Below are 20,858 nucleotides of genomic sequence, written 5' to 3'. Positions count from 1 at the left end.
ACAGCCCCTAAATTAATGTTTTTCCTTCTAATCTGCTCTGCGTGGTTTCTGACTGTGCTGTCTGTTCAGTTTGCTCATGCTTTATAAAATACAGAAAAAAATATGCAGAGAAATCACAAGGCAATGATTATTACTGAATTACTGCCTCTCTTCACAAGCTAGCTGTACCAGGAATTGCCAAACAACCCCCAGACAAACATGCTTTCAACTCATTAAATGACTATAATACAATGTACATATAAATGTATTTATCACGCCTGAATCACGTTTTTCATCAAAATCTGTAAGTGACACATGGTACAGAGCCAACATTTTGGTAGCTTCAGGTTATATACATACTTATTCCCTGAAATGAAAAAGTTGGGAATTAATTTGGTTACAGCGTTCACGCAGCCAGAGACGCAGCGCAGGAGTTGCTTTGCCTGAAGAATTAGTACCGAAGCAAACTTAGCCAGAAACCACCACCCAGCCTCAAACTACTCCCATCCCTTCGCAAATACACCACAACTTCCCATCCTCGACTTTTTCTCTCTAAACAACAGCCCGAAAGCAAGAAGCATCTTTGCACGAGCACAAAAGAACGGCAAATCACCCCGGCCGCAGCGGGAAGGAGCAACGCAGCTCTTACCTCTCCCTCGGCGGGCAGATGAAAACCCAGAGGGGTGCTGGAGGCTGGGGGGAAGATGCAGCGCGGCGTTTCAGAACAGCACGAGGCCTGGCCTGCGCTCATGAGCTGCCCCTGTCAGATTTTCCAACAGCAGAATTGCAGCCAAGTCCCTGCCCATGCCTGAAGAATTTCCTGAACAGCATTCCCGTTCTTTTTCTAACTGCTTTGAAACCACACTGTCTGTACTTCAATAAGGCTTTGTCAGGCCAAGTTACAGCTACTGGGCTGGCTCCAGATAGCAATTGAAAACACATGTGTTTTGCATTAAAAGCCCCCTTCTCCACGCACACATTCAGACACAGACACCCCCGTCTGCACTCAGCCCTGGAGCCTGCATGTCTTGCCTTTGCAGCTACAAAGCTAGCCATTTCGGTTAAAAAGAATAAAAGGATTACGTTGGTGGGGATTTTCTTTGGGAAGAGGAAAAAGGGGGTGGGAGGGATCCCATTCCCACAGATAACACCTCGCCCTGCCTCGTATGTTTTGCTCGTATTAGCGGGTCCTGGGCGCCCAGGTTAACAGACAGCTTTGCCAAACCCCAACAAGCAAGGAAGCACAGGAATTAAAATTTCAGTTCTCCACTACTCTCCTCTTACCTTTGCCTCTGTCTCTTCTAAAAACTGTGAGAAAAGAAAGCATATTTTTAGCACCCTCAGACTCAGTTCAGCACATCAGAACTGTATCCTAATCTTGACACATACTCCTGTATCTGCTTATACTAAAAATAATACAACTATTTCTGAGTACTTTCATCCCTCTCTGCTTTCCAGCTGTCCTAACCCTTAAAAATATTTTAAGCACCTTGCATCTCCTTTTAAAGAGCATTAACATTGCTCTGGTGTTGGCTTAAAGAAAAGAAATAGAAGATATAATGTTATACCTTTAATCAGAATGGGTCCCAGTTCTTAATATCTGTAATCATTTCCAGACAGCACCATGGGTCAAGGCAGCGAACGTGGGCTCTGCAGCTCCAGATGCCCTGCGCCTGGCATGTGCCTGTGAAGCGGAGCCGGAGTAGATGTGGAAACACACATGCATGTCCCCCTTATTCCACCACGGCTAAGTCCCACCAAAGATGAAACACAGCAGCAGAGTTGTCAAGGTAACAATATAGAAAAGAGACAGTTTAAAGAGAGAGAGTTATATTTTTCCCTCTTAATGTTCCTTTTCAAAACCGTGCACTCCACTTCTATCGGGTTATTCTGTTCTGTGATTTACAGAGGTGCAGCGGCCAGATGAAGTGTTTGCAAGAGACAAATGCAGCTGGGGATTGGAAATAATTGAGAGCCTTATGTATGGTCTGATCCATGTATGCTCACTGAAGGCAGCAGGAAGCCTGTTGCCTTCCACGGGCTGTGGATTAGGTCCACAGCAAGGACTCATTTATCCGCAGGAAGGTGAGATCTGCCTTTCACGCACTGGCAATGAGATCTCACAAAACCCACATGGGTTGCTCATGTGGAAAGCCTGCAGTACTTCATCCATCCAGCCTGCTTTGAGAGCTGCTGTGGTAATACCGTACACGGCTTTCGCCCGCACCCTGCCCTGCTACCTGAATGCCCTTTTCTTAACTCCTGCAAAGAGCCACACGTCGGTCAGCAATATGGCCCGCGTGCCCTGGCAACGTGCACAGCCCGGATTCTGGCAACCTGGAGCAGCACCCCAGCTGCACACAACTTCAGTGGGGATGTACGCGGAATGTGATGCTATTTTGCAGGAGACAAGACAAGATGAAAGCACCCGGTCATTCTGCCTCGGTTTTCAAGACTATAAGCCAAGCGAAAGGCATGCACACAAGCCGCACGCATACAACCACTGATGATAGCATTTCAGATTTATTTGCACAGCTTGTGAGGAGTCAGTTTGTGCCAGAACAGAAACCACAGACTTTTGGATCACAAATCAGGAGAGCTATCGATGCAGCTAAAAGAGAGTCTCCTGAACTGGCTGCAACAGCAAAGATAATACTTTCTGGGTTGGCAACCAGTAATGGCTGAAGCCAACAGCGCCTAAAACCATTGGAGTCTCTTAGTATAAATAAACTGAAACAGAAGAATATGAACTGCAGGTTCACATAATTAGATTTTCAATTGTACAAGACAATGAGGCATCTGCAGAGCTGTTTGCAAGACGATAGTCCTTGCCTTCTGTCTTAAATTTCCCCACGGTCTTTATTCAGCAAACCAGTTACGTATGGTGACAGGCAGTAACTTCAGTGGATCGGCGTGTGTTTTGAGTTAAGCACATGCTTCAGTGCTTTGTGGTCCAGGACTTCTTATGGCAGCCTGGCTCCAGCAGGACCAATAGTCAAATCATTTACCACATGGCAGTACAGTACTTTGAAATTATTCAGTTCTTATGGTAAATCAGTGGTTTTAAAATTTTTCTCGGTGTGTAAACCCCTAAATATTTGCCAAAGGAGGTGCATACTCCTGTAATAATTTCACAGAGAGAGATTTCTACATACCTACACAAAACTCTTTTTTTTTCTGTCATTTTTTCACACTTCCCTTAGGAATAGTCCACAGGCCTCCCATACGTCTGTGGACCACAGGCTAGAAACTACTGCTGGAGATAACTTAATCCCTTATTAAAAATGTAAATGATCTCTTCTGTTTATGTGCCATACTTTCTACCTTCAGAATATTTATGCGAGCTAGCAGAATGCTGGCAGGTAGAGACATGGGGAGGTGACAGCATTAATACTGCATTTTTTCCATTGGCATAATTAGTAGGCCAAGTCTATAAATATTTACATTAAATCTGTCAGGCATCGCACCAACCTCACTGATAACTTAAGGGTGTCTTACTGTAAACTGCATTAATGCCTAACTATTTTGTCATCAAGTAACACATAAAATGCTCCTTCAAGCTAAGCCACTTTGACTAGGTTGTTTTTATCTCTTTCTCATTTGGCTATGGGGTTTAGAGATGCTTCAAGCATCAGAACTGTGGCTCAGGGACTGTTCTATTTTCTGTTATTGAGCTATCATTTGTATTAGTGCCAGTGCTACCAAAAATATATGAACCTTGCAAGTGTAAAACTTAAGTTGATGTCGACATAACTATCTGCGTAACTGCTATTATTTCTCAGTACTGGCAGGGTTATGAGGATTAAAAAAACCTACCAGAGCTCTTTGGGAAGATAAAAACAAATTAACCCCCCTCAAAGCTCCAATATCTTTGCAGCTGGAGACTGCAACATGTAGGGACTTCCATTTTGTGCATGAGATCTATTCCACCTGGATCCATGAATTTCTACACCAGGAAATACATGAGACCTACAAAAGGCAGAAAGGAAAGTTCCTTCTCTACCATTTATAACTGTCCTGCATTTTGGCATCCACATTTTCTAGAAGCAGCTGAAAATGATTTAGTATTTACTGTTGACTTAGCAATATTCATAACTAATTCCATTTAACTGATAATATCTATTTGCATACAAAACAAAACTTGGGATTTTCATGCTGCGCATATTTCCAGGGACTCGCTCAAATATTCCCAAAACCTTCCTAAGAAAATCAGGGTAAAACAAATATGCAGAAAGAATCAGCATGTAAATGCAGGTGTGTGTGCACCTGGAGTGGAAGAAGTAGTCAAAATAAAAATTTTAATATCTGAATGAGATAATTAAGCAATCCCTTGTTCGACCTTTCCCTCCAAATGCCTTTCTTTAATCTATTAAACCTCTTGATATACCACAATAGAATAAATATAAATGTTCAAATATTTTTAAACTCTCACTTGAAAGAAATCATCTGCCTAATTATTATTATTTTAAATCGCCCTCAGCCTTGGACTCTGGTAACGGATCTCTTGCGTACATGTGTGTAAAGGGAGAAGCTAAGACTCATTTGAGCTCCATCTCCTTAAATGCAGAATTAAGGTAGCTGATGGATTAGAAAGTTAACTTTTTTGGGTCAGGAACAGCAAGCCGTGCGAAGGCAGGTATTGGCATTCCTGACAGATTTGCCCAGCCCTGAGCATCCAGTGAGGATGGAGGCCAATGTAATGAGAAATGGAGGGGAGGAGGGCGTTCCCCAAATTTGTTTAGCTAATGACAGTAGCTGTAGGCGAGGAATGCTTCACTGGAAGGAGAAAACCCATCCTTCTGTGTATGTGTGCGCGCAGGGAACGAAGGTCTGATCTGATGGTAGGGAGCAAAATCCTATTTAAGTGCTGCAGCTGTGAATGAATGAAGGCACACAGGTCATCAGGTAATCACGCGCAGGGCTGAGAGGGGCTTGTTGGACAAGTGAAAAGGAAATGGGAGAAAATGAAAAAGCACTCGTGTGTGTGTGTGTGTGTGTTCGGGTGTAAGGAGCCTGTTGTGACTGTGCCTGGAGAGCACCGACTGTCTGTGCATGCAACCATGCGCTAGGAGCAGCCAGACCTGCAGTGCCTACATCCTCACCCACTGCTCCAGTTTCTTCACAGGAGATAAATATGGCTACATTTTAGTAAGAAGCTATAAATACAGGACTGGTTGTGAGATGCAAGATCTTCTAATTCTCGGAAACTAAAGACAAAGAGAGGCAGAGCTAACGCTGCTGTGGCCCTGCTCTCGCAGACAGTTGTTCAAGGACATTCTGAATTTCATGCAGATGAGAAACTCCAGTAATGGCAGAGGTGACCCTGAAGTGGAGACCTTGCTTCTCACAACACTGAGTTATTTAGATCTGAGTACTAAATTTTGCTCCTTCTATTCATGTGGAGTTAGCAATCAGTATCATAGCATAAACGATCCAAGGGAAACACAACAAAAAGTCCTGGTTCATAGTAATTTTACAGGTAAGCTGGGGAATGGGAGGTCAGGGCAGCACTTGGTGTCGCTTGTACAAGGCTGAAAATACGTGAGTTCAGGTGAAGGACTGAGCTTTTATGAGAGGCCAGACCCAGAGAGCTGCTGCTCAGGGTCTGCAGTTCAGAAACATCCGCATCTCTGCTGCTGCTATGAGACAAGGATTGAAGCAGCAAAAAGTCATCACCAAAGGCAAAGATCTTCCACTATACAGACTGAGGAGAGCTGTAGAAAAGGGAGGGTGAAGGGTGGAAATTCAAGTATCCAGCGTGCCAGAACAACAGCAGGCTCATGCTTAACATTGCACAGATTGATGTGTAACACCTGCACTGAGAGCAACCTACTCCTAATGGCTATTTTCTCCTTAGGGTCCAAGACCTGCGGACTCCCTGAGCTCATTTGCAGACTGTAGTGCAGCTCATCAGAAAGCTCTGTGCCGCGTTCCTTTTTCCACAAACGCTGCATCAGTGTTTACCCGTTGGCCGAAGAGCTCATCCAGGAGCTCACCCAGCCCTCCTCCCCACCCCAACCACTGCTTTGTAATTATTCTGATGATTTCAGCCATTTGCAGGCTCTTCTCAGAAATAATTTAAGGCCAGTAGAGCTTGTTAATAGGTAAAATGGAAAGTGTTCCTTTTCATTTCTCCAGCAACATTAATGTAATTATCCTGAATCATTCTCAAACTACGTGGGCTGTAATTTCAAGGCAATATTACTATTACAGAGCCCTGTTCTTCCAGCCAGCATGTGTCATACTCCCCATCCAGAAGTTATTTATCAATAATCGGAAAGGTCTTCATTTACAAATGATAGAGCCTCTTCATTTACAGCATGACAAGGAAGCGGGATGGGTGTCACTACGCAAAGGTGTGCCACTTCCCTAGCTTCTACCCCTCCAGCATAAGAAAAGCAAGCAAGAAAAAATAACTGTGAAGGTTAATTTCATACAGATATAAGAATAAATATTCAGTTAGCCAGGCCAATAACTGTTCTTCTATTAAAGTCTTAATGGTATCCAAATTTATTACTCTTATCTGAGCAGCCTCACCCTTCGTTCTTTCAGAAATCAAGTTCAAGGCACACAGCTGCTCTCTAAGCTTCGGTTAGATATATGCCCCAGCGCAGACAAATCTTCACCTCAGCCTGCAATAATCATCTTCTGGGGGAAAAGTTTCAGTTTCTCTGCCAGGTCTACTGTGGTGGGGATTTTTGGAGTACAGATACACCATGCTGCTTACATTTAATGCAGAGCATGGTTGCTGGTCAAGGAGAGCTGTTCAGCAGTCTGTGCTTATCACAGTCTTTCCCTTTGCACTGCCAGCTATTTTTATTCTGTCAAGAGAAGCTCTGCTTGTTCTTACACTTAGATATCCTATTATATCACAAAGTTTAACACCACCCAAATTTTAACATGCACCCAAATTTGGCTCTACAGAACAATTTTCATAGGCAGGACGTGTATTTTTACAAAGCAATTAGGACTCTCGCAGAACACTAACAAGGCAGACTGTCAGTCCATGAGCAGCCCTGGACATTGCCTTTTGTTTTAATGAGCTGTGGTATGTCATTCTGGACACTAAGACTCTTGCATGATCTTATGAGCCTCCTGAGATGAGCATTAGTGACCTTCATACACAATATCTGATCCAAAGGAGAACCCTTGCCCTCTTCTTTCCATGACAAGATTAGCCACTCACCATCAGGCTAAAACTAGATATAAAACTAGATATAAAACTAGATATATCTAGATCAGACTAGATATAGGGAAGAAATATTTTATGACGAGGGTGGTGAAACACTGGCAAAGGTTGCCCAGACAGATGGTAGCTGCCGCACCCCTGGAAACTTTCAAGGTCAGGTTGGACGGGGCACTGAGCAACCTGATCTAGTTGAAGATGTCCCTGCTCATTGCTGGGGCATAGGACTAGATGACCTTTAAAGGTCTCTTCCAACCCAAACCATTCTGTGATTCTAAAACCTGATATACAACATCTACTCTAGAATAAGAAGCAAGGAGACAGAAGTTCTGGTAATCACAATGATAAGCAAGCTTTGGCCAAATTTTGCAAATTCTTTCTCTCTGCTTATATTCTGCAAGAGGTGATAAGACACATACTGTTCATAAAGCAGCTCATGACAGTATGCAGATACTTGGAGACATAGCAGGGTAAAGAACGATTATGCTTGTATATAAATAAATGCACACATGCACATGTACTCACATATTTGGAGTTTCAGCAAAGAATGAGGGGGTAAGTTTAAAAAGAAAATTGATAGGAACATTAAGCTACACTGAGATTGTGTAAAACGTGTGAGCCAGAGGGAAGGAAAAACGATGTAATGGCCTGAGAAATAAATGCATGTTTGTATGTCAGTAATCACGTCTGACCTTTGCCAGAGAACTCAGTATGGCAGAGGCATATCTGTGAGGATATTTACTCCAAGGACCATGAAAAGGCCATTGTGCAAAAATTCCAGACTCAGATTTATCTACAGAGATATACCCGAGGGCCTCTCAATCTCAGCATCTCTGCTTCAGTTATTGGCAGGATGTCGCAAAGGGTAAAAAGCCATTTAATTGGGAAATCCGTTTATCACTGTAGCTATTACCTCTCAATTTCTGAGAGGATTCCTTGTGCTTTCCCATACCTAACCAGTTTCTTGGAGCCCGAGCTAGGGGTTTTTCATGTGTGTTCAACACCAGCAGTAAGGGCTGTGATGGCCAAGAAAGTAAATGAGACCGTTTGCACTTGGTCTGCTGTCCTCTTCCAAATACTTATCTAATTCAGCAGCTGGTAAGGCTTAGCCCTCACTGCAGTGTCAGAGAGGGCTGCTGCTGCTTCCAAATCTCTGTGTGAGCCAAAGATTCACACTAAGGATGACTGTAAAAATGTTTGGTCCCATAAGAGTATGGAAGAAAGAAACAAATGTCCTGTCCCTTTCTCTGCAGAGTGGAGAGTCAACACACAATCTGGTTCTTGGCACTGCCTTTTTATCCCATAACCTTGTAATTATGGTCTTGGATTACTGGTTGAGTGCAGTGACCCCAGCAGCCTTCACCAGCACTATAATGCAGAAATCTTTACTGCAGAAGTGGAGGAATGGAATGATGTTCCTCTTGCAATATTTGTTTCTACACAGTAGAAAAATGAGTGCTCATTGGGCGACTCCTTCTCTAAGCGAGCAAAAGTACCCTACAGTTTGGCAGCAACAGGATCTTTTTTCATTAGTAGGACACAGGGAAAACCGTTTCTCATTCGTATATTCTGCAGTGAAATTTCATCACTGCTGTGATTAATGTTAGCATCATTTCTGCCCTAAATTCTCCATTCTCTCAGGCTAAAAATACCCTCCTGGATTTCCTGATGTTGTCCAATGAGAATCACAAAGTGAGCGAGGGCAAGGAGAGAAAAGGAGAGAGAGGTGCTTTGTGTCTTGCATCCAGACTTACTTTTTGGGCAAAGTAGCTGTCAGAAAGGTGTCCTGGTTTCAGCTGGGATAGAGTTAATTTTCTTTCCTAGTAGCTGGTAGAGTGTTATGTTTCGGATTTAGTACAAGAATAATGTTGATAACACACTGATGTTTTCAGTTGTTGCTGAGTAGTGTTTAGACTAAGTCAAGGATTTTTCAGCTTCTCGTGCCCAGCCAGCAAGAAGGCTGGAGGGACACAAGAAGTTGGGAGGGGACACAGCCAGGACAGCTGACCCCAACTGGCCAAAGGGACATTCCACTGTCGTGGACATCCACACCATATGACATCATGCCCAGTATATAAACTGGGGAGAGTTGGCCTGGGGAGCAGATCGCTGCTCAGGAACTAACTGGGCATTGGTCGGTGACTGGTGAGCAATTGCATTGTGCATCACTTGTTTTGTATATTCCAATTCTTTAATATTATTATAGTCATTTTATTATTGTTAACAATAACATTATTATTTTCTTCCTTTCTGCTCAATTAAACTGTTCTTATCTCAGTCCATGAGTTTTAACTTTCTTTTTTCCTGATTCTCTCCCCCATCCCACTGCGGGGGGGAAGTGAGTGAATGGCTGCATGGTGCTTAGTCACTGGCTGGGGTTAAACCATGACAGAAGGAAACAGAGCTGTTCCCTTCTAAAATGTGAGGGATTTTACTTGCCCACTTTTCTCCCAAAATGATGACAAAAGTTTATGTGGATGCTTCTCAAAGAGTAGTACAGTTTTCATGTTATCCCTCACTCAGAGATATATTTACAATTATAACTCTATGAAACAATACAATTTAACTCTATGAAATCATTAACTGATAATTAAAAAAAGCTTATTTGATTTTGTCTTTTTTCCAAGTGCCTGTGTGGCTTATTCTCACTGTTCAGACATGACCTGCCTTCTCAGTTTCTATGGGTTAGAGGCACACTCAAGCTGGAGTAAACTCTCCCTCCGCTAAGGCAGGAAATAGGCAAGGTGAAAAATTAAATCCCTTTCCCACAAAACCTGTTTCCAAATGCAAAGATGACCTAATAAAAGGCTTAGTGTTTTTGTAACCCCCTGTCTTACAGAAGATCAGCATGAGAGAAATCAATGCAGAGCATTACTCTCAATTGTGTGTGAAAACATATACGTGTATTTAAGTAGAGTGATATTTAAGTAATAAGTAATGTATTGTTACAGTGGGATTAGATGTGAATTCTGCAGCAACAGCTCCTATCTGAGAAGGCCAGAGGTTGAGTGTTTCTCAACACACTGCTCTAGCAAGTGAGCATCTGCCCCCTTGCATGAAGCAGCACTGCACTGCATTCACCTGAGCGCTGCTGAGCAAAGCCTCCTCCTTTCACCCCTCCAGCTATTTATCATCATCATAGAAAATCGGGAGCAACTTAGCACAGTGTTACAGAAGTCTCCATCCCTGCTGCCGCACAGAGGTTAAACCAATCTCCCTGCAACACAACAGCAAAGCCAGTGCATTTCTTTTAACCTAAATCACGCAGGTAGTTAGGCTTTAAAGGAGAGCTGGTGGGGGAATGCAAGCGTTTGCAGGGCTTGCTGCTGGGAGCACGGTCTGGAACAGTCCCAGAGTTTTATGGGTTTATCATCCCAACACATAAACTTTCTCCCAGTAGGGCTCCTTTTCACTTACCTGTTTTTATTATTCTACAGCTGGAACTCCATGGCAAATCTCTCAAAGGTTAACAGGCCTGTCCAGAAAGTGCAAGAAACAGCCTGGCTGCAGTCTATGAATTTTAATGCTCTACATTACAACAACGTGCTATTTTTATACCAGATAGCAGTCCACAATCAGCACTATTTTGCTAACTGTGTAAGATATGACAGAGGCCAAGGCAAGGTGCAATAACAGTTGTAAGACAACCCGCCTGCAAAAAATAATGGAAGACCACCATAAAGATGGAATGGGAGTAAGAGGGGAAATAACAAACCAGGGAGATTCAGAGAAACTCCAGCAAGGGCACCTCCATCTGCTAGCCTTGGAAACCAAGTAAATGTTGTTGTGCTACAGCAGGTCGGCACGCATTTCAGACAGATGGTGATCCCCCTGTGAAATTAGTCAATCTTTCTTTGATAGGCTTCAGAAAGCCCCGCTGCTGTCTTCCTAAGAGAAATGACACCTTTATGCTGAAAGTTACAGGTTGTTGCAGGCAGAAGGACAGAAATACACCCACACACTTTCCTCATCTGCTGTACACTCAAGCTGGCAGTGTATTTTGCAACAAGGAATGCTTGCAGGCACTGAAACATCTCTCAGACACATGCTCTCTAAACCAACATATTTTAGAAGCTATTTAAAAAAAAAAAAAAAAAAAAAAAAAGCTGGCTACCAGAATACATGTGTTGCATCTCTTCATTCACTGCAATGCAGTGAGCAGCAAACCTTTAAGTGATGCTTAAGCCTCACACACCTCGGTAAAGGATTTCTAAGCACCTTATGATGCGAGATTGTCACTGGGCCAAAATCAGGCTCCATCAACTCTTTGGCAGCACAGTGAACCCTGAACTTGCTTCAGCACTGGGGAAAAGGCATTTGCCACACCAGTCTTACAAAGGTTGAGTAATCCTCGACACTTGCCAAGGAGCAGATGACCACATCAGCCTGTGCAATATCGGCGCAGCTCCGGCTGGGATCCACGGCACCACTGCGCTGCTGAAGGTGTAACCGCAGGCTCCTGGGTCCGTGGATGCACCCAGCAGGCTGCAAAGCACTTGAGCACAAGTCGTGTTTTAAGAACTTTCCATAATAGATGCTTACGTGAGCATTTGACGTAACTCAAATTACATGCAATTCTATCCACAGAGAACTGGAGTAACCCATGAATAAAATATTTCAATAAAAACCTGCTTCAGTGACTTCTTTAAATGAGCACTAGAAGCCCATCAAGCCTTGCACTTTCTGCATCTTTTTATCTACTTTCAAAACTAAGCCAGATTGCCCATTTGATCTCCTTCCAACCATAAAGCTGTGAGAGTAAGGGCCAAACTCTCTAGCTGGAGGACACAGCACAAGGTGTCAACAGTCAGTCCAGGCACAAAGACTGGGACCATGCTTGGAGATTAAGGGCTTGCAGGTCTGCACCATGATAATGCGCCTCTTACACCAGGGCCCAAAGAGAGTTTAGCCCTGTCTATCCTAAGTTATTTGCATTTCTATGTAAAGACAAAGCCAAAGATTCCTTAAATATAAAATTTGTCACAATTATGTGCTGGCATTTCTTTATAATTATCTTAAATACTTCACTCTCAAGAAAATGTGGTTGAAAATGCAAGAAAATTATGCTGATCATTTGCTCATAATTAGATAGATTCAATAAACCTGGTGCTTAGCATGTTTTGCATCTGTATACTCTTTATACAAAATTAATCTCAAAGATATCTCTATCATTTTTTAGTCCTTTGCTATCAAGCACATCTGGTCTGGCACGGATGGTCTTCATAAACAGATACCTCTTGAGGATTATTTAAAATCACTGCTTTGCCCACAAAACAGTTCTCTAGCACTCCAGTTTTCCCTTCTGTTACTGTCATGCAAAGCTTGGAGAATTACGGGCTTTGGCTTGTTCTGAGAAGAAACCAATTATGGAACTGGTGATTTTTGTTGGAAGCCTGGTTATTTATGAAGAAAATAAGAAGTCTTGTTTCCATGGTGGGAAGAATGTGGGGAAAAAAAGTAGTCATCTTGTGGCCCAATGCTCCAAATGTCTTTTAATCAGCATTTAACCAAAATGTTTGCTCGAAATGTTAGCTGCTTCTTGAAGCTAAAAGCAAGGATGAATATGTACATCTCAGCACAAAAGTTGTCTTAGGGAGCACTGATGAAGCTAAAGCTACTGGTAGACTCATAAACCCTATTGCCATAGTTTACCTGTGGATGAAACTTCCATCTCCTGGTCCAGATAAAGAAAATCCCTAGCAGGTGATAAACAATTGCCTGTTTTCCTATGCAAAATGGCACTTGTGTCATGGAAGTCCTATTAATTTTTCTGGGAGTGCACAAAATTAGCTAAAAATGCTTATGTGTACTAAACAAGACAAAAGATATTTATGGAGCTCCTTTCTGATGCCTCTCCAGAGTAGTCCAATTATGTTTTCAACCCCATATATAAGCATCTCTATTTACTACTCTGAGTATCTGATCTTTTCTGTGTGAGAAATTTTTCTTCTTCCTTCAGAGTACTGTCCCCATTTCTAAGCCTGAAGAATATGAAATAAATATGGTACTGCATATAAACAATGCACAATATAACAGAGCTTCTAAATTCAGAGTCAGCCGAAGATATGAAGTTTATTTTCTTTCTCAGTGATTGATGCCCTCTAGAAGAAATAATAATTATATGGTACAAGGAGGAGGAAAAAAAGCATGTTGAATGATACAAGCACTTAGTCAAAACATAACTGAAACACTGAGAAAAAAAATGCTTTAAAACTGCTTAGCCTGAATAAGACAGCATTATTATCTGCAAAATGGATGAAAAATAAAACCCCTCCAATAAGAAAAGGACTTAAGAAATCTGTTATACGCTAATGCCATCTACCAGACATCAGTGGAAGTAGCAGAAAAAAAAGTTAAATGAAACAGCAAATATAACAAAGATTAAGTAAGAATTTATGCACCAAGCCTTTTGTTTGTTGTTTTTTTGTTTGGGTTGTTTTTTTGGTGTTTTGTTTTGTTTTGTTTTAGCAAGTACCAAATTAAAAATCTTGTTCTGTCTTTCCTTTTTTCTCAGAGCAAGGATTTCAGGGCATCTGTGAATGCAAATATTTATCACACTTCTAATTGGCAAGGTTGCGGAGAAAACTTTTTAATTCCCCTTCCAACACAACTTTGAGGCACAACATATATTTACATGACTTTGAACTATCATTATTCTTCTCCTGCAAGCTGCCACTCTCTTATGCAAGGTGAAAAAACCTTATTGTGTGTCAAATTCCACATTGTCTCAGGGCCTCTTCATCCTGCCTTGACTAGCTTAATCAGCAAGTCCAAGCTCAGTGAGCTTTGCCAGTGGTTACACTGCCAGTTCAATCACAGCCCTTATCTGTACGTGAAGACCAGTTTCCAAGGACTGCCTGGTAACTGTAAAGGGGTTGCTACTTCTCTTCATGTCCCAAGTGGCCCCAGATTTATAGCCATCTCCAAAACATGCCTCAAGGGCATGTGCCAAACCTTAACAACGCAGTCTCTTTTCCAGGAGAAAGATTTCCAGCACGACTGAAGATGAGCTCCTTGAGTTGTCTCCTCCTAGAGCTCCTCCTCCCCTCTGTCTTCTCAGCCATGCCTTTTGTGCTGAGACAGAAAGCTGAAACAAATGAGCCCCAAAGGCAGCATCAAGAGTGTTTCTGTGTTATTTTAGGGAACCAAGAACATCTGTGTATTCTCATCTTTTGGAGATTGCAGATGGGATAGAAAACTTTTACTGAATCCTGTCACATCAAGACAGCTGACTTGCATGGCCAGTGGTACTCTGACTTCTTTCTCTGTGCCCTGCCCTGGCAGTTCACCTTTGTTAGCCAGCCCAAGCCAGTCAGGCTGCGAGTCACACTCTACCTTAGTCTTGCAATTACAAAGACTGTTGCAGCTGAACCACTTCTTCGGCTAAACCTTGTACAATTGCTGATCCAACCCTCACTTCGTGTCTACCTTCAGATCGTTCCTTAACTCCTGCTAGGAAGTTTCTAGACACGGTCTGAATCCTTTCCTGTGATCACCAGTTCTTGTTTGAGGGTTCATTTCCTCTTGCAAAGTTCACAGCCTCTTGGAATACTGTTTTAAGTTTACTGGTGAAGGTTTCAGCTCATGTTTTGGGACTTGCTTTCTGCAGATTTTTGTAGATTCTGAAACATTCACCCTTCACATGGAAGCAGAAAGCCATGAAATCAGTGGGACTTCACATGCATGAAATTCTATTTGTGCTGTAGCCTGGGCATAACAAAGGCCAAAATACACAAAAAAATGTAGGTATAATTTTACAGCAGAAGTCTCCAAGCAACACAGGACCCTAAAACTTGTGCAACTGAGACAAGAAACAGTGGCCATGACCCTGTCTTTAGCCTACGTACTTTTCAAAACCTGAAGCTAGGTTGTTTCTGGTATCCTTCAACTTTCCTTTTGGACAGCCACCAGAAATAAATAGCAGATGCCTGTTCAGTCTCAAGATAGGGAGAAATAGATGCAGCTGCAAATCTGCCACCACCGTGCCATGGGCCTGGTCTCCATCTGCTGATGCAGACATGCATACACACAGAAAGTGGGAGACGGACAAAGCCATACCTGAAACCAGCAGAGCACGACGTGGACCTGAACCATTTTGAGAGACCAGAGAACACTTCCATTTCAGAAGGAACATCATCTATGTGCCTGTTATTTAAGACACAACCTCATTTCTTCCAGTACATAAAGTTACCCAAAACTAACAAAATACATTAGGCTTTTAGTCCCTAATATCTCTTTAGAAAAATATTCCAGAAACTCTGACAGTTAGAAAGAATCTGATTTTCTGTATAGTGTATTCAGATCAACGACACCTCTTTGCATCAACTTTACCTTTTTTTTTCCCTCAATCCCAGCCCATTGCTTTAAGAAGTATTTACACATACCATCTAACAAAGGCACTATCCAGAAATTCTGCCAGTATTTGTCTCCTCCTGATCTTCCAGAAGGACAGAAACAAGAGCTATTTAGCAGCCCCACTTAGTCTGTCTCTACAGTAGAAAGGTTCAAAGGATGAAGCTGTATTGAATAGCCACTGATTAAGAAATTGCAGCACTACTAGGAGTTGCTGTTGATTCAAGGTGAGAGGAACTGAACTGAGCTGGAGTTAGTTTTCAATGCACAAAGAGGAATCTCCACGTTGTCAAAAATCTTCCACTGTGTCTGATTCTGGCATTATTTCCTACTGGCTTGTTAAGAAAAAACGAGCCCTCATCACACTCCTCTGGTGCTTCCTTTGCTCCTTGGATGAATATTCTGCAAGTGCAAATAAAATGTTCAACAGCAGCAATTTATTTTCTGTCTCTTACAAAAAGGATTGCAGGCAGCCAGGCTTTTGTATCAGGAGCTGGAAGCCAGTGTGTTACAGAAAAGCCTCCCTGCCAGGTCTGAGTTCCCCTCCTTCTTCTGTCCTTTGCTTTCTGTGAGATAATAGCCATAAGGCACCACAAGGGCCATAATAATACGGTACTGGTTCTCCGTGTTTTGTCTCATCTCTACTACTGTAAGTGCCTGCAAGACACTAGCAGGATGAAGCCACTCACGAAATTTAGTCATGAAGAACCAAACCCATGCTCCTGAACTGCAGAGAGAGGATGCATAGGCAGTTCCAAACTGGGCAGAGAATCAATATCGGGGAGGAATATCTCATTATTATTGCAATATAAGTCTGGGGTTTAAATAGCCCATGTCAGAAGAGTTGAGACATGCCATCACAAAACTTTTATTTCCTATCCATTGGGCTTTTAAGCTTCCAGCTCCCCAGAGTAACAGTTATGCCTGAGACTGTAAACAGGTTTTTCTCCCTGCCTCCAAAACTGCAAACGCGCAGTGCAACCATGCTTAAGCCTGTTGGCTCTCCTCTCTCTTACAGAACAACATTCACTGCCTCCGTTTTGCCTATCTTTTCTTTCCCAGGATGCTGGCAGCACATGGGTTAATGAGACAATTATTTGAGGGAAAGACATTTCCAATAAATCAGCAGATAGCAAAAGGGAAAAAGCACTAGAGTATTTTTTTCTGCTCACAATTTCATTATGCTCTTGGCTTTGAGCCATTATAAGGTAAATCACCCAAGTCACGTTGCACAGACATTTCTGAAAGGACAGTTATTTAAATCACTTTGTAAGCTACGCTCCTTGTTTTGAATGGAGAATCCTGCTTATTTTGTACAGCACTTTATGCCCATTTAAAAGTTTTGAAAAGGAGAGCTGCAGTCAAAGCTAGAGCTGTAATTTGGTGGCAAACAGCACATCATGGTACTGGCCTCAGCACTGTCCCCATAGCTCACGTTCTCCTTTCCCTCCTGCACCAGACCTGCCGGCAGCAACCCAGCAAATGGACATACACCCAACAAACCTTGGAGTAATGCGGACCAAAGATGGGATGATTACTTGTATTACCTTGACCTGGGCAAGTCTGCTGAGCTGGTGACATTCACTAACCCTCTCCCCAAGTTTTTATGTCCATCAGCTTCTGGTATTCACTTGCCAGTCACTGGCTCATGGCTCCTCGGCAAACATGGAAAACGGCAAAAATGTCCTGCTTTCATCACTGGGACGACTCTCCGGGGATGAAACTCCCAGAGCAAGGAAATAGCAACTGCTGGTAAAAAGATTATAGTTTTGACAGTCTTTTCATTCTCTTCCTCCCCTACATCCCTACAGTGTGATCAAGTGGAGACAGAGCGAGAACAGCAACGCAACAGCAGAACCTCATGGACAAAGAAACTGGGAGATGAAGAAAAGGCAAATACCACGGTGGTGCAGGTGGCCTTGAAAGCACAAGCTTGTCCCTGCACAAGCTGTCTTCCAGCCATTTTTAATGGCTTTTCACTTCACACAGTGTCATTAATGTTCAATATTTTTTTTTTTACAGCTCACAGCTTTCAACTTAATGTGTTCATTGTTACTTCCACCCCACCCCCATCCCTAGAAGTCACTGAAAGTGCCTTTACCTTCATGATTTGGAGTCTCGCACAATTTACTGAAATACTGAGCATCAGTCATAAAAACCACACATAAAAGCCAAATGCACTATAAGAATCTCGAGTTAACACAATAAAAGCATCCTCACATGCACTCCGGCAGACAGGAATCCCAATTAATGCCTTACACAGAAACACAAGCTCTTCATGCTTAAGTTTAGATATTTCATTTCTGACTGTTCAAAACAGGGTGAAGGCTGCTTGCTTTCACCGTCTATCCATCTACCAACCTCTCATTTGGGCTAAGTTCAACACAGCAAGAAGCTACTGCAGGAGACAGAGATTCCTCACCAGTTCCTAAACTAGTTGACAGACATTTCCAGCTGCTTTTCAATGCACGTTCCACTGTCAATCAAAATTACAGGGTATAATTAAGCAGGCAACAGCTAAGCAATGTCTGTCTTCTACCCAAGAACCCAATGAAGAGATTAATTTACCAGTGAAATAGAGTAAGATGAGTTCCTCTAAAAAAAAACTTGGCAGAATCAAGGCACCATCAATTTTTTTCCTATCTAGCAGCAGGTTAAATATTGTATTTTTCTGCAATGCAGAGTTTCAAAAGTTGCCAAGAACTCAAAGCTTTCTGTATTATCCCATATTAACATTGGTGATCTCAGTTCAACCTGCAAATTCAGCTCATGAATACATCAGTGTGTCATTCAGCCTCATGAGTGGGACCACAGTACCATCTACCAGGCAAGTTCCAGTTTGGTGTCCCATGAAAACGGCATTTGCTACCCTGCACTGGGAACCCACCAGCACTGGTCATGCCGGACATGGAGCAGTGCTGCGTCCCACTCCCCAGCATCGGCTCCCAGAACCAAGAAACAGAATTTCCCCAAGGAAATGTCCCTGAAAGATTCAATCACCTTCAGCTCCCTCTTCCTCTCCCGGTGCCCTCCCGTCTCTCCAGCACTCTCAGTGTGCATCTTCACGTAGACCTGCAGAAGCATCTTGCGGACCACAGATCTCACCAAGGCACCCACTGTGCTGCCTTACAGCTATTCAAAAATGGCATCAGATATCAGAAGGATGATGAGGTGACACACGAACCATTGTAGGAATGACAGAATCTGCCCCAAGCTGTTGTAAGCTCCCGAGACCTTCTAAATACCTTGCTCTACCTGACATTTCTTTGTGCAGTGTCTGGTATCTTCACTTTGCATCACTGAACTTTAATTAGTTTAACAACTTGCAGGGGACTTTTTAAATAGTATTTTATTTAATCAACAGGTTTTTCATTGTAATGTTCAGTTGCACCAAGAGATCACACTAAGATAATGAAAAGTATTGGAGCAACTGAAAACTTAATTAAAACACGTAAAAATTAATTATACCACTCATCATTGATTTTGTCTGAAAAAGCTGATATTGCAAATAGGAAGTCAAAAGCAAGGAGATCATGTAGAGAATCACTGATGCGAAAGTGATGTATTACAGAAAAAATATGTTCATGCTGAGAGGAACCATTCACTCCAGGTCCACGATCCAGTGCTGAGCTGAATTCCATCCCACATAGCAAAATTGCCAATCAGGCATCAATAAGGAGGCTGATTAAGGTGGAGCCAGAAGAACAGAGTACATATAATACAACTATTATGTAGACAATTGTATGTGAGATTAGAATCACACGATTAATAAAGTCAGCCTTTTCAGGATCTTTTTCTGCCTCTGCACAAAAAAGGAGTTTAGTAGACTGACTATTAAATGTCATTCTTCAGGCTCTCCAAAAACATCCGAGATAGGTGCCTGTGTTAGGACTACACCTGGTGTTTCAAACAGGGATTATAACACCCCTTAATGGCCATAACTAAATAGGACCCTGCTCATGCCTACATTCAGCCCCCAGTGTTAGGGTGGCAAGGGGAGCAGCTGGACGCTCTACCCCTTTCTGCTTTATCCTGGAAAAAATTATGTATTGTCCTCTAACTTAAATAATAATTCTCTCTCCCTCCTGTCAGTTCCTGAGCTTGTTTATGAAGCATAATTGTATTGTATTTCAACTTGGAATCAGTAGAACCAGTTAATACATCCTTTTAATAAAATACCACAGTACAGAAAGGCCAACCTGGTAGCGGCATAAATTTTACCCAGAGCTCTATCATAGACTCCTTTGGGCAAGTCACTTAACTTCTCCGAGCCTAAAGTACAGAATGAAGGAAATACTGTTTTACTAAACTCAGCAGAGAGATTATCTAATATATCTAATATTTATAAAGCACTTTCAGATCCTCAAGTAAAGACCATAGAAATGTAAAGAAGTACTGACCCAGATAAGGGTTAAGAGCAAAATCTTTTTCCCAGTGACAGCTCTCAGATGACCTTGCAATGTTAGGATTTATTTTCAACGCAAAGGAAGATCTGTCAGGTCTAGGAGCCATGTTTTGCTCTTAACCGCCGATGACTTGCTACCACCAGGAAAACAAGTTTAGTCACTGATCCAAATGTCAAGAGCTGCCAAATCAGCGCTTTGATGAAATGTCAGGAATATTAACGTGGTTTCAGGTCTACTCTGATTTAACGTTGTGCAGCCAAAATGGAATCTGGTCACACTGGTTTTTTTCCCCAGGAAAATGACAAGTAACCAGCAATATAGACATTATATACACTTCTTCGCTTTCTTTGAAGTGAAGCTGAAGAAGCTAAAAAAACCCACCTAAACCCATAAATATTTCCACTTCTGTGTTTTGAAGGAGTCTGATCTCCACATGCTGCAACTTCAGGAGTACAAATATCCCATTTAATTAGACAACTGAACCATTCAGGGATTTTTTCCACACCTGCCACCACACCCTGTGCAGGAAGATACCCTGCAAAGGGAGTCTTCCAGTCATAAGGTTGCTCACAGGAATCAAAACACATTCTTTTACATGACTGAATGTTGCAAGGACAGAAAGCACAAAGCAGGCATATTCAAAAAAGATGACTGTATACTCTAAGACTATTTTCTTAGCCAACAACAAAAAAAAAACAATTCAAAAAACCCCAACTAATACCTGTTATTTAAATTAATGAAACTAATCTCAAAGGGATGTCTCTTTTTGTTAAAGTAACCAGGTGTTTCCAAAGAAAATATTTAAAATATCCATATGCTGTTGCCAGTAAAACTCTGTGGGAAAAGGATGGCAATTGAACCCTTGTCATTGCAAGAAAAGTGCTGAAGAATTTCAGTGCTGGGAGAAACTGTAGATGTCCAACATGTTGGGGAAC

General features: G+C 42.3%; 1 protein-coding gene across 12 annotated transcripts in view; it reads right to left on the bottom strand.

The window, feature by feature from the left end:
* Positions 1-20,858, bottom strand: part of SGCD (sarcoglycan delta) — a 431,589-nt gene that overhangs the window by 169,344 nt on the left and 241,387 nt on the right. Inside the window, exon 1 of one of the 12 annotated variants that reach the window (XM_075057005.1) lies at positions 629-717. The exons of 9 other annotated variants lie outside the window; for them this stretch is intronic. The gene's annotated coding sequence lies outside the window, so the exon portion shown is untranslated. Of the gene's footprint in view, positions 1-628; positions 718-20,858 lie in introns of those variants that run through there. 2 more of the 12 variants (XM_075057003.1, XM_075057007.1) reach the window with 2 other exon arrangements.

This window comes from Buteo buteo, chromosome 24 (genome assembly GCF_964188355.1).
Source record: "Buteo buteo chromosome 24, bButBut1.hap1.1, whole genome shotgun sequence".
Taxonomy (NCBI): domain Eukaryota; kingdom Metazoa; phylum Chordata; class Aves; order Accipitriformes; family Accipitridae; genus Buteo; species Buteo buteo.
This window is presented reverse-complemented; position numbering and strand designations above follow the sequence as displayed.